General features: G+C 59.6%; 1 non-coding gene across 1 annotated transcript in view; it reads left to right on the top strand.

Annotated features, from left to right (window-relative positions):
• The first annotated feature begins 12,332 nt into the window (after positions 1–12,332).
• LOC147038399 (18S ribosomal RNA) overlaps positions 12,333–12,500 on the top strand; it is a 1,907-nt gene continuing 1,739 nt past the window's right edge. The window contains exon 1 of the ribosomal RNA XR_015063945.1: positions 12,333–12,500. This exon is cut by the window's right edge and continues 1,739 nt beyond it. This is a non-coding gene — a ribosomal RNA (18S ribosomal RNA).

Below are 12,500 nucleotides of genomic sequence, written 5' to 3'. Positions count from 1 at the left end.
CATTTCCCCGTTACCGGTGGCTGCGTGGCGGGTGAGTGACAGAGCTTATCCGAGCGGCTGGAACTCTGCGCCGGCGTGGTCGAGCGTGAGGCCCCGGCCCTTTGGCTGCCTGGTACCTAAAACACTTCCATTGATCCAGCCACGGAGGGTGCTGGCTGGTGGCTCCATAGCTCCATAGCTCCATAGCACCAGAGCTCCATAGCTCCATAGCACCAGAGCTCCATAGCTCCATAGCACCAGAGCTCCATAGCTCCATAGCACCAGAGCTCCATAGCTCCATAGCACCAGAGCTCCATAGCTCCATAGCACCAGAGCTCCATAGCTCCATAGCACCAGAGCTCCATAGCTCCATAGCACCAGAGCTCCATAGCTCCATAGCTCCAGGGCTCCATAGCTCCAGGGCTCCATAGCTCCATAGCTCCATAGCACCAGAGCTCCATAGCTCCATAGCTCCAGCCTGGGTGGCTGGTGGCTCCATAGCTCCATACTTCCATAGCTCCAGTCAGAGAGTTGGCTAAAATTGCACTAAGTGCGAAAGCCCATTCATTTACAACGGCGTGTCCACAAGGCGGCGACATTTCCCCGTTACCGGTGGCTGCGCGGCGGGTGAGTGACAGAGCTTATCCGAGCGGCTGGAACTCTGCGCCGGCGTGGTCGAGCGTGAGGCCTCGGCCCTTTGGCTGCCTGGTACCTAAAACACTTCCATTGATCCAGCCACGGAGGGTGCTGGCTGGTGGCTCCATAGCTCCATACCTCCAGAGCTCCAGAGCTCCATAGCACCAGAGCTCCATAGCTCCATAGCACCAGAGCTCCATAGCACCAGAGCTCCATAGCTCCATAGCACCAGAGCTCCATAGCTCCATAGCACCAGAGCTCCATAGCTCCATAGCACCAGAGCTCCATAGCTCCATAGCACCAGAGCTCCATAGCTCCATAGCTCCATAGCACCAGAGCTCCATAGCTCCATAGCACCAGAGCTCCATAGCTCCATAGCACCAGAGCTCCATAGCTCCATAGCACCAGAGCTCCATAGCTCCATAGCACCAGAGCTCCATAGCTCCATAGCACCAGAGCTCCATAGCTCCATAGCACCAGAGCTCCATAGCTCCATAGCACCAGAGCTCCATAGCTCCATAGCACCAGAGCTCCATAGCTCCATAGCTCCAGGGCTCCATAGCTCCATAGCTCCAGGGCTCCATAGCTCCAGGGCTCCAGGGCTCCATAGCTCCAGGGCTCCATAGCTCCAGGGCTCCAGGGCTCCATAGCTCCATACCTCCAGAGCTCCATACCTCCAGAGCTCCAGAGCTCCATAGCACCAGAGCTCCATGGCTTCAGAGCTCCATAGCACCATAGCTCCATACCTCCAGAGCTCCAGGGCTCCATAGCTCCATAGCTCCATAGCTCCATAGCTCCATACCTCCAGAGCTCCATAGCACCAGAGCTCCATGGCTCCATAGCTCCAGCCTGGGTGGCTGGTGGCTCCATAGCTCCATACTTCCATAGCTCCAGTCAGAGAGTTGGCGAAAATTGCACTAAGTGCGAAAGCCCATTCATTTACAACGGCGTGTCCGCCAGGCGGCGACATTTCCCCGTTACCGGTGGCTGCGCGGCGGGTGAGTGACAGAGCTTATCCGAGCGGCTGGAACTCTGCGCCGGCGTGGTCGAGCGGCTGGCCTCGGTAGTTGAGGTACCAGGGGTGGGGCAGGGAGCTCCAGGCGGGTCTTGTGAGAGAGTGAAGCCGAGCGGCTGGAACTCTCGGCCGGCCTGGTCGAGCGGCTGGCCTCGGTAGTTGAGGTACCAGGGGCGGGCTGGGGAGCTCCAGGCGGGGCTTGTGAGAGAGTGAAGCCGAGCGGCTGGAACTCTGGGCCGGCGTGGTTGAGCCACGGAGGGTGCTGGCTGGTGGCTCCATAGCTCCATAGCTCCAGAGCTCCATACTTCCATAGCTCCATAGCTCCATACTTCCATAGCTCCAGACTTCCATAGCTCCATAGCTCCATAGCTCCATAGCTCCAGAGCTCCGTAACTCCATACTTCCATAGATCCATAGCTCCATACTTCCATAGCTCCAGAGCTCCAGCCTGGCTGGTGGCTCCATAGCTCCATACTTGCAGCCACGGAGCTGGCGAAAATTGCACTAAGTGCGAAAGCCCATTCATTTACAAGGGCGTGTCCACAAGGCGGCGACATTTCCCCGTTACCGGTGGCTGCTTAGCGGGAGAGTGGCAGAGCTTATCCGAGCGGCTGGAACTCTGCGCCGGCGTGGTCGAGCGGCTGGCCTCGGTAGTTGAGGTACCAGGGGCGGGCTGGGGAGCTCCAGGCGGGGCTTGTGAGAGAGTGAAGCCGAGCGGCTGGAACTCTGGGCCGGCCTGGTCGAGCGGCTGGCCTCGGTAGTTGAGGTACCAGGGGCGGGCTGGGGAGCTCCAGGCGGGGCTTGTGAGAGAGTGTAGCCGAGCGGCTGGAACTCTGGGCCGGCGTGGTTGAGCAGCATGCCCGCGGAGGTGGCTCTTCCATAGGCAGGGAGGGTGCTGGAGCTCCACACTTCCATAGGCAGGGAGGGTGCTGGAGCTCCACACTTCCATAGGCAGGGAGGGTGCTGGAGCTCCACACTTCCATAGGCAGGGAGGGTGCTGGAGCTCCACACTTCCATAGGCAGGGAGGGTGCTGGAGCTCCACACTTCCATAGGCAGGGAGGGTGCTGGAGCTCCACACTTCCATAGGCAGGGAGGGTGCTGGAGCTCCACACTTCCATAGGCAGGGAGGGTGCTGGAGCTCCACACTTCCATAGGCAGGGAGGGTGCTGGAGCTCCACACTTCCATAGGCAGGGAGGGTGCTGGAGCTCCACACTTCCATAGGCAGGGAGGGTGCTGGAGCTCCACACTTCCATAGGCAGGGAGGGTGCTGGAGCTCCACACTTCCATAGGCAGGGAGGGTGCTGGAGCTCCACACTTCCATAGGCAGGGAGGGTGCTGGAGCTCCACACTTCCATAGGCAGGGAGGGTGCTGGCACATCCACACTTCCAGCCACGGAGCATGCTGGCACTTCCACCTTGCTTGCTAAGTCGGCGTGATCTTGCCCAAAAAGTCCCTCCTCACCTCCAGCTGGAAGTGGAAAAAAATCCTCCACCTGCTTGGCCGAGGTTCTGGAAGCCAGCAGCTCGCAGAATGTTGCCAAAGTTTCACTGGAAGGAAAAGAAAAGAGAAGACCGAGTGCGCATTTCACCTACCGCCGAATGTCCACAAGAGGGAAGTGTCACTCCGTCGCAGAATCTGCGCCGACGCACTCGGCACCCTTCGAATTTATGGTGCCGGTGCGGGTGTTCTGGGTGCAAAAAGGCCGCCCAAGTGGTAGAAAAAAATCAGACTTCGTCTCTTAGGTCGAAATTAATGCCAAGTTTTGAAATGCGCTGGCAGGGGTGGACCAGGGCCCGTTAGAAGTGCTTAGCCGAGGTCCTGGAAGCCTAACCCGGCGTGATCTTGTGCAAAAAGCCGCTGCTGAGCTCCAGCTGGAAGTGTAAAAAGAACCGGGCTGGATCAAAAAAAGAACCGGGGGGCCCGTTAAAATTGCTTAGCCGAGGTCCTGGAACCCTAACCCGGCGTGATCTTGTGCAAAAAGCCGCTGCTGAGCTCCAGCTGGAAGTGGAAAAAGAACCGGGCTGGTTCAAAAAAAGAACCGGGCGACCCGTTAGAAGTGCTTAGCCGAGGTCCTGGAAGCCTAACCCGGCGTGATCTTGTGCAAAAAGCCGCTGCTGAGCTCCAGCTGGAAGTGGAAAAAGAACCGGGCTGGATCAAAAAAGAACCGGGCGACCCGTTAAAATTGCTTAGCCGAGGTCCTGGAAGCCTAACCCGGCGTGATCTTGCCCGAAATTCGGCCTCTATACTTCCATTTTAGGTACCAGGCGCTCATAGTGTGTTGGTCCCACTAGTCAGTGTACTGGTCCCACTCGCTAGTGTACTGGTCCCCCTAGTCAGTGTACTCATCCAGTTACCCCCCGTTTTCCAAAACACCATCGGCACGTATAAGGGGGGGACTCCTGAGAGAGATGAGGTATATGCCAGCGCAACACCAATCCGCTCCGCGCTGGTTCCCATGTCGGCTACGGATGAATAAAACCAGCCTGTCCCCCCTGGAGCTCACGAGACACGGAATTTTTTCTAAGTGCCAACGGCTCTTCCGAGCAAACGTGTCCGCTCCGGCTGGTTCCCCCGTCGGCCTCGAATGACGAAAAATGCCGGTCTCCGCCCGGAGCTCATGACAAACGAAAAATTTTCTAAGTGCCAACGGCACTTGCGAGCGAATGTGTCCGCTCGGCGCTGGTTCCCGGGTCGAACCCGGAAGACGAAAAACGCCGGTCTCCGCCCGGAGCTCATGACAAACGAAAAATTTTCTAAGTGCCAACGGCACTAGCGAGCGAATGTGTCCGCTCGGCGCTGGTTCCCGGGTCGAACCCGGAAGACGAAAAACGCCGGTCTCCGCCCGGAGCTCATGACAAACGAAAAATTTTCTAAGTGCCAACGGCACTAGCGAGCGAATGTGTCCGCTCGGCGCTGGTTCCCGGGTCGGACCCGGAAGACGAAAAACGCCGGTCCTCGCCTGGAGGTCCCAGCAAAATCGGCGAAAAAACGACTAAGTGTCAACTTTCGAAAAAACGGCTAAGTGTCGACTTTCGAAAAAACGGCTAAGTGTCAACTTTCGAAAAAACGGCTAAGTGTCAACTTTCGAAAAAACGACTAAGTGCCCACGGCTCTGCGGGGCTTGTGAGTCCGCCCCGCGCCGGTTCGGCGGTCGGCCTCAAAAAGCAAAAAATCAGCCTCTCTCCCTGGAGCTCACCAAAAATTTGTCGAAATTTTTCTAAGTTCTCCTCGAGGTACCAGGGGGTGAGGTACCCGGGCTAAGGTGCAGTACCTTTTTTGGTCTTCAGGTGCGCCAGAGTACAATGAAATGGTCCCAGTAGTCAGTGTACTCATCGACTTTCCCCCCGTTTTCCAAAGCACCTCGTTTACGAGTATGGAGGAGATGGTGCTGGTCTCCCCACGGCGTCGGACACGCCGTCCTCGACAGCACAAGGTCGGATAGAAGACCTGGAAAGCGCCGTGGCACGCGCTGGAGGTGGGCACTTTGGCGAAAAAACGACTAAGTGTCAACTTTCGAAAAAACGACTAAGTGTCAACTTTCGAAAAAACGGCTAAGTGTCAACTTTCGAAAAAACGACTAAGTGTCACCTCTCTGAAAAAATGGCAAAGTGTCGCCTCTCTGAAAATTTTCTAAGTGCCCACGGCTCTGCGGGCTCGTGCATCCGAGCCGCGCCGGTTCTGCAACCGGCCTAGAATGACGAAAAATAACGGTCTCCTCCTGGAGCTCACAGCCAATTGTGGCGAAAAAGTGGCAAAGTGCCCACGGCTCTGCGGGCTCGTGCATCCGACCCGCGCCGGTTCTGCAGCCGGCCTAGAATGACGAAAAATAACGGTCTCCTCCTGGAGCTCACAGCCAACTTGGCAAAAAGTTTCTAAGTGCCCACGGCCCTGCCGAGCTTTGGCGTCCGCCCAGCGCCGGTTCCGCAGTCGGCCTCGAATGACGAAAAATAACGGTCTCCTCCTGGAGCTCACAGCCAACTTGGCAAAAAGTTTCTAAGTGCCCACGGCCCTGCCGAGCTTTGGCGTCCGCCCAGCGCCGGTTCCGCAGTCGGCCTCGAATGACGAAAAATAACGGTCTCCTCCTGGAGCTCACAGCCAACTTGGCAAAAAGTTTCTAAGTGCCCACGGCCCTGCCGAGCTTTGGCGTCCGCCCAGCGCCGGTTCCGCAGTCGGCCTCGAATGACGAAAAATAACGGTCTCCTCCTGGAGCTCACAGCCAACTTGGCAAAAAGTTTCTAAGTGCCCACGGCCCTGCCGAGCTTTGGCGTCCGCCCAGCGCCGGTTCCGCAGTCGGCCTCGAATGACGAAAAATAACGGTCTCCTCCTGGAGCTCACAGCCAACTTGGCAAAAAGTTTCTAAGTGCCCACGGCCCTGCCGAGCTTTGGCGTCCGCCCAGCGCCGGTTCCGCAGTCGGCCTCGAATGACGAAAAATAACGGTCTCCTCCTGGAGCTCACAGCCAACTTGGCAAAAAGTTTCTAAGTGCCCACGGCCCTGCCGAGCTTTGGCGTCCGCCCAGCGCCGGTTCCGCAGTCGGCCTCGAATGACGAAAAATAACGGTCTCCTCCTGGAGCTCACAGCCAACTTGGCAAAAAGTTTCTAAGTGCCCACGGCCCTGCCGAGCTTTGGCGTCCGCCCAGCGCCGGTTCCGCAGTCGGCCTCGAATGACGAAAAATAACGGTCTCCTCCTGGAGCTCACAGCCAACTTGGCAAAAAGTTTCTAAGTGCCCACGGCCCTGCCGAGCTTTGGCGTCCGCCCAGCGCCGGTTCCGCAGTCGGCCTCGAATGACGAAAAATAACGGTCTCCTCCTGGAGCTCACAGCCAACTTGGCAAAAAGTTTCTAAGTGTCACATCTCTGAAAAAACGACTAAGTGTCACATCTCTGAAAAAACGGCTAAGTGTCGACTTTCGAAAAAACGGCTAAGTGTCAACTTTCGAAAAAACGGCAAAGTGTCACATCTCTGAAAAAACGGCTAAGTGTCACATCTCTGAAAAAACGGCTAAGTGTCGCCTCTCTGAAAAAACGGCAAAGTGTCAACTTCCGAAAAAACGACAGAGTGTCGCCTCTCTGAAAAAACGACTAAGTGTCGACTCTGAGAAAATGGCAAAGTGCCCACGGCTCTGCGGGCTCGTGCATCCGACCCGCGCCGGTTCCCCAGCCGGCCTGAAATAAGGCAAAACCAGCCTCTCCGCCTGGAGCTCAGAGCCAACTTGGCGAATATTTTCTAAGTGCCCACGGCTCTGCGTGGCTACGGCGTCTGCCCAGCGCCGGTTCCTGGGTCGAACCCCGAGGACGAGGAATGCCGGTCTCCGCCTGGAGGTCCCAGCTTAATCGGCGAAAATTTTCTAAGTGCCCACGGCTCTGCCGGGCTCGTGCATCCGACCCGCGCCGGTTCCCCAGCCGGCCTGAAATAAGGCAAAACCAGGCTCTCCCCCTGGAGCTCAGAGCCAATTGTGGCGAAAAAACGACTAAGTGTCAACTTTCGAAAAAACGACTAAGTGTCAACTTTCCAAAAAAACGGCTAAGTGTCGACTTTCGAAAAAACGGCTAAGTGTCAACTTTCGAAAAAACGACTAAGTGTCGCCTCTGAAAAAACGACTAAGTGTCGCCTCTCTGAAAAAACGACTAAGTGCCCACGGCTCTGGGGGGCTTGTGAGTCCGCCCCGCGCCGGTTCGGCGGTCGGCCTCAAAAAGCGAAAAATCAGCCTCTCTCCCTGGAGCTCACCAAAAATTTGTCGAAATTTTTCTAAGTTCTCCTCGAGGTACCAGGGGGTGAGGTACCCGGGCTAAGGTGCAGTACCTTTTTTGGTCTTCAGGTGCGCCAGAGTACAATGAAATGGTCCCAGTAGTCAGTGTACTCATCGACTTTCCCCCCGTTTTCCAAAGCACCCCGTTTACGAGTATGGAGGAGATGGTGCTGGTCTCCCCACGGCGTCGGACACGCCGTCCTCGACAGCACAAGGTCGGATAGAAGACCTGAAAAGCGCCGTGGCACGCGCTGGAGGTGTCACTGTGGCGAAAAAGTGACTAAGTGTCAACTTTCGAAAAAACGGCTAAGTGTCAACTTTCGAAAAAACGGCTAAGTGTCAACTTTCGAAAAAACGGCTAAGTGTCAACTTTCGAAAAAACGACTAAGTGTCGCCTCTCTGAAAAAACGGCAAAGTGTCAACTTTCGAAAAAACGACTAAGTGTCAACTTTCGAAAAAACGACTAAGTGTCACCTCTCTGAAAAAATGGCAAAGTGTCAACTGCGAATGTGGTGGTGCATGGAAGGAAGTGGAGGACGGCCGCCTCCTTAAACACAGGCCGAAGAGGAGCGTCAGGGCCGGCTCCTTAAACACGGACCGAGTGTCGCCCTTAACACAGACCAAGCGGAGGACGGCCGCCTCCCTAAATACAGGCCGAACCGGAGCGCGAGGGCCGCTCCTTAAACACGGACCGAGTGTCGCCCTTAACACAGACCAAGGGGAGGACGGCCGCCTCCTTAAACACAGGCCGGAGAGGAGCGTCAGGGCCAGGCTCCTTAAACATGGACCGAGTGTCGCCCTTAACACAGACCAAGGGGAGGACGGCCGCCTCCTTAAACACAGGCCGGAGAGGAGCGTCAGGGCCAGGCTCCTCAAACATGGACCGAGTGTCGCCCTTAACACAGACCAAGGGGAGGACGGCCGCCTCCTTAAACACAGGCCGGAGAGGAGCGTCAGGGCCAGGCTCCTCAAACATGGACAGAGTGTCGCCCTTAACACAGACCAAGGGGAGGACGGCCGCCTCCTTAAACACAGGCCGGAGAGGAGCGTCAGGGCCAGGCTCCTCAAACATGGACCGAGTGTCGCCCTTAACACAGACCAAGGGGAGGACGGCCGCCTCCTTAAACACAGGCCGGAGAGGAGCGTCAGGGCCAGGCTCCTCGAACATGGACAGAGTGTCGCCCTTAACACAGACCAAGGGGAGGACGGCCGCCTCCTTAAACACAGGCCGGAGAGGAGCGTCAGGGCCAGGCTCCTCAAACATGGACCGAGTGTCGCCCTTAACACAGACCAAGGGGAGGACGGCCGCCTCCTTAAACACAGGCCGGAGAGGAGCGTCAGGGCCAGGCTCCTCAAACATGGACCGAGTGTCGCCCTTAACACAGACCAAGCGGAGGACGTCCGCCTCCCTAAATACAGGCCGAACCGGAGCGCGAGTGTCGCTCCTTAAACACGGACCGAGTGGAGGACGGCCGCCTCCTTAAACACAGGCCGAACAAAATGACACAAAGTGTCAACTGCGAATGTTGTCCATCCAAGGAAGGAGCGTGATGCCCGGCCGGCTCCTTAAACACAGGCCGAGAGTCGCCCCGGACGGTCCGCCTCGCGGCGCCCGTCTGCTCGGATAAAATGACACAAAGTGTCAACTACGAATGTTGTCCATCCAAGGAGGGAGCGTGATGCCCGGCCGGCTCCGAAAACACAGGCCGAGAGTCGCCCCGGACGGTCCGCCTCGCGGCGCCCGTCTGCTCGGATAAAATGACACAAAGTGTCAACTGCGAATGTTGTCCATCCAAGGAAGGAGCGTGATGCCCGGCCGGCTCCTTAAACACAGGCCGAGAGTCGCCCCGGACGGTCCGCCTCGCGGCGCCCGCCCGCTCGGATAAAATGACACAAAGTGTCAACTACGAATGTTGTCCATCCAAGGAAGGAGCGTGATGCCCGGCCGGCTCCTTAAACACAGGCCGAGAGTCGCCCCGGACGGTCGCCTCGCGGCGCCCGTCTGCTCGGATAAAATGACACAAAGTGTCAACTACGAATGTTGTCCATCCAAGGAGGGAGCGTGATGCCCGGCCGGCTCCGAAAACACAGGCCGAGAGTCGCCCCGGACGGTCCGCCTCGCGGCGCCCGTCTGCTCGGATAAAATGACACAAAGTGTCAACTGCGAATGTTGTCCATCCAAGGAAGGAGCGTGATGCCCGGCCGGCTCCTTAAACACAGGCCGAGAGTCGCCCCGGACGGTCCGCCTCGCGGCGCCCGCCCGCTCGGATAAAATGACACAAAGTGTCAACTACGAATGTTGTCCATCCAAGGAGGGAGCGTGAGGCCCGGCCGGCTCCGAAAACACAGGCCGAGAGTCGCCCCGGACGGTCCGCCTCTCGAGGCGCCCGCCCGCTCGGATAAAATGACACAAAGTGTCAACTACGAATGTTGTCCATCCAAGGAGGGAGCGTGATGCCCGGCCGGCTCCGAAAACACAGGCCGAGAGTCGCCCCGGACGGTCCGCCTCTCGAGGCGCCCGCCCGCTCGGATAAAATGACACAAAGTGTCAACTACGAATGTTGTCCATCCAAGGAGGGAGCGTGATGCCCGGCCGGCTCCGAAAACACAGGCCGAGAGTCGCCCCGGACGGTCCGCCTCGCGGCGCCCGCCCGCTCGGATAAAATGACACAAAGTGTCAACTACGAATGTTGTCCATCCAAGGAAGGAGCGTGATGCCCGGCCGGCTCCTTAAACACAGGCCGAGAGTCGCCCCGGACGGTCGCCTCGCGGCGCCCGTCTGCTCGGATAAAATGACACAAAGTGTCAACTACGAATGTTGTCCATCCAAGGAGGGAGCGTGATGCCCGGCCGGCTCCGAAAACACAGGCCGAGAGTCGCCCCGGACGGTCCGCCTCGCGGCGCCCGTCTGCTCGGATAAAATGACACAAAGTGTCAACTGCGAATGTTGTCCATCCAAGGAAGGAGCGTGATGCCCGGCCGGCTCCTTAAACACAGGCCGAGAGTCGCCCCGGACGGTCCGCCTCTCGAGGCGCCCGCCCGCTCGGATAAAATGACACAAAGTGTCAACTACGAATGTTGTCCATCCAAGGAGGGAGCGTGATGCCCGGCCGGCTCCGAAAACACAGGCCGAGATTCGACCCCGGACGGGCCGTCTTCTCCCGGCGCCCGCCCGCGTACGCCCCCCATCCCCGGTCGCCCGTCTGCTCCCGGCGGGCCTCCGAGTACCCCCTCACCCAACTGACCGACTGGCACTCATGACCCGCCTTGGTAGGGCCTCCATCGGCCTCGGCTCGTCCGACGTCGGGTGGACGGTTCCTACCCACTGCGGGTCGCACTCTAGCGCCCCGGCCGCCGCGTGAGCGTGCGCTCCCCGCGCCGCCCCGCAGGCCCCGGCGCGACCGTACTGCGGCGAGACCGAGACGACCCGGTTTGGCATCCATCCCACCTAGCCACGATCCACGGAGGCCGAGCGAGCGGCTGAGTGTCGGGCGCCGCGCGTGCGAGCGTCCGCCGGCCGCGCCGGTCCTTCCGCGAATGTCGTTTCTCAAACCCTCCGGCTTGATAGCGGCGGCACCACGGGAAGCCGTCCACACACACCGTCCGACCTCTATCCGAAAAGCCTTCCCGACCAACCGCGGTCGCGGGGGCGTCTGTCGCTCCGCATCGGGGGGGCGTATGGCTTCCGCGCTACGCGCTGCGGGCTCGGGGGGGCCGCAACGGCTGAGTCTGACTCGGCCGGGGCGCAGCTTCCCTCCCGGCAGTCAGCAATAGTGCCGATCGCGCCTGCCACCAGCCCCCTCCCCGACGGGTTCGTCGGCGCCGGCTGGCCGCCGTCCGCCTTCGTTCCCCGAGGGTTCCCAACCAGCGCCGATCCAACTCCGCATCCTGGCCGCACGCAGTGCGTGCCTCGCGCGGGTAAGTCGCCGGCGCAGCGCCGCAGCTCCCGACCCCCGCGTACGGGAATAGTTGAGGGCCTCAGCGGGCCGCACCGACCGAGTCCGACTCGGGCCGGGGCGCAGATTCCCGCTTGGGTGACCGAACGTTCTCTGCTCGGGCCGGAGGGCCGACGCCCGTCCCCCCCCGTCGTCCCCCACGGACCGCCTCCGAGGCCACTTCGCACGGCTCATCCTCGGCTCCCTACCAATGCTTAATCGATGGGGCCGCCCGGCCGGATTCGCGCCACCCTGTCCACCGCGAGTCTCCCCAGACTAACCCGAGTTACCGCCCAGCTCGCCTAACCTTGCACTCGCTCTGCCAAACGGTCGTGTAGTCGGCGGGCCGTCCTACGGGTCGCCCTCCCTCCCCAAACGCGCGGCGGGATAGCGGCAAGGCGGCGGCGGCGGCCAGCGGCGTCGGGGCGCTCGCACCGGAGAAGAGGCGTCTTACGAGGCCGGGCGCAGCTCCCTCTCGTTTACTTGCTGAGTAGCGGCGCTCGAAGGTTCCGCGGCGAGCGCGGCTCATCCCATTGAATGTCCCTGCACCAGGCTCCATCGAAGGGCCGCCCGGCCGGATTCGCACCCCCCTGTCCACCGCGAAGTCCCCTCGACTAACCCGAGTTACCGCCCAGTTCGCCTAACCTTGCATCGCCCCGCCAAACGAGCGAGTTGTCGGCCGTCCTGCGGGTCGCCACCGGCCCCAAACGTGCGGAGGGATAGCGGCAAGGCGGCGGCGGCGGCCAGCGGCGTCGGGGTCGACCTAGCACCGGAGAAGAGGTGTCTTACGAGGCCGGGCGCAGCTCCTCTCGTTTAGGGGTCCGCGAGGGTCGCATTCGAGGTTCCGCGTCCTCGGCTTCGGCTGCGCCGGGTCCAGCCCGATCCATCTCACCCCGCGGCAGCGTCAGACCACCTAGAGCCCCCGCGAACCGCGGCCGGCGTCCGGAAAACAGTCGCGCGAGCCCCCGCTCCGGCGGGCCGGCGAGCGAGAGGCGCTACCCAGCCACCCTCTCTCCTACCTGGTTGATCCTGCCAGTAGCATATGCTTGTCTCAAAGATTAAGCCATGCAAGTCTAAGTGCACACGGCCCGTACAGCGAAACTGCGAATGGCTCATTAAATCAGTTATGGTTCCTTTGATCGCTCCTCAGTTACTTGGATAACTGTGGCAATTCTAGAGCTAAT

The sequence above is a fragment of the Syngnathus leptorhynchus genome, unplaced genomic scaffold (genome assembly GCF_054491065.1).
Source record: "Syngnathus leptorhynchus isolate UIUO unplaced genomic scaffold, UIUO_Slep HiC_scaffold_62, whole genome shotgun sequence".
In the NCBI taxonomy this organism is placed as follows: Eukaryota; Metazoa; Chordata; class Actinopteri; order Syngnathiformes; family Syngnathidae; genus Syngnathus; species Syngnathus leptorhynchus.
Note: the sequence above shows the minus strand (reverse complement) of the source record. Positions and strands in the feature narration are given on the sequence as shown.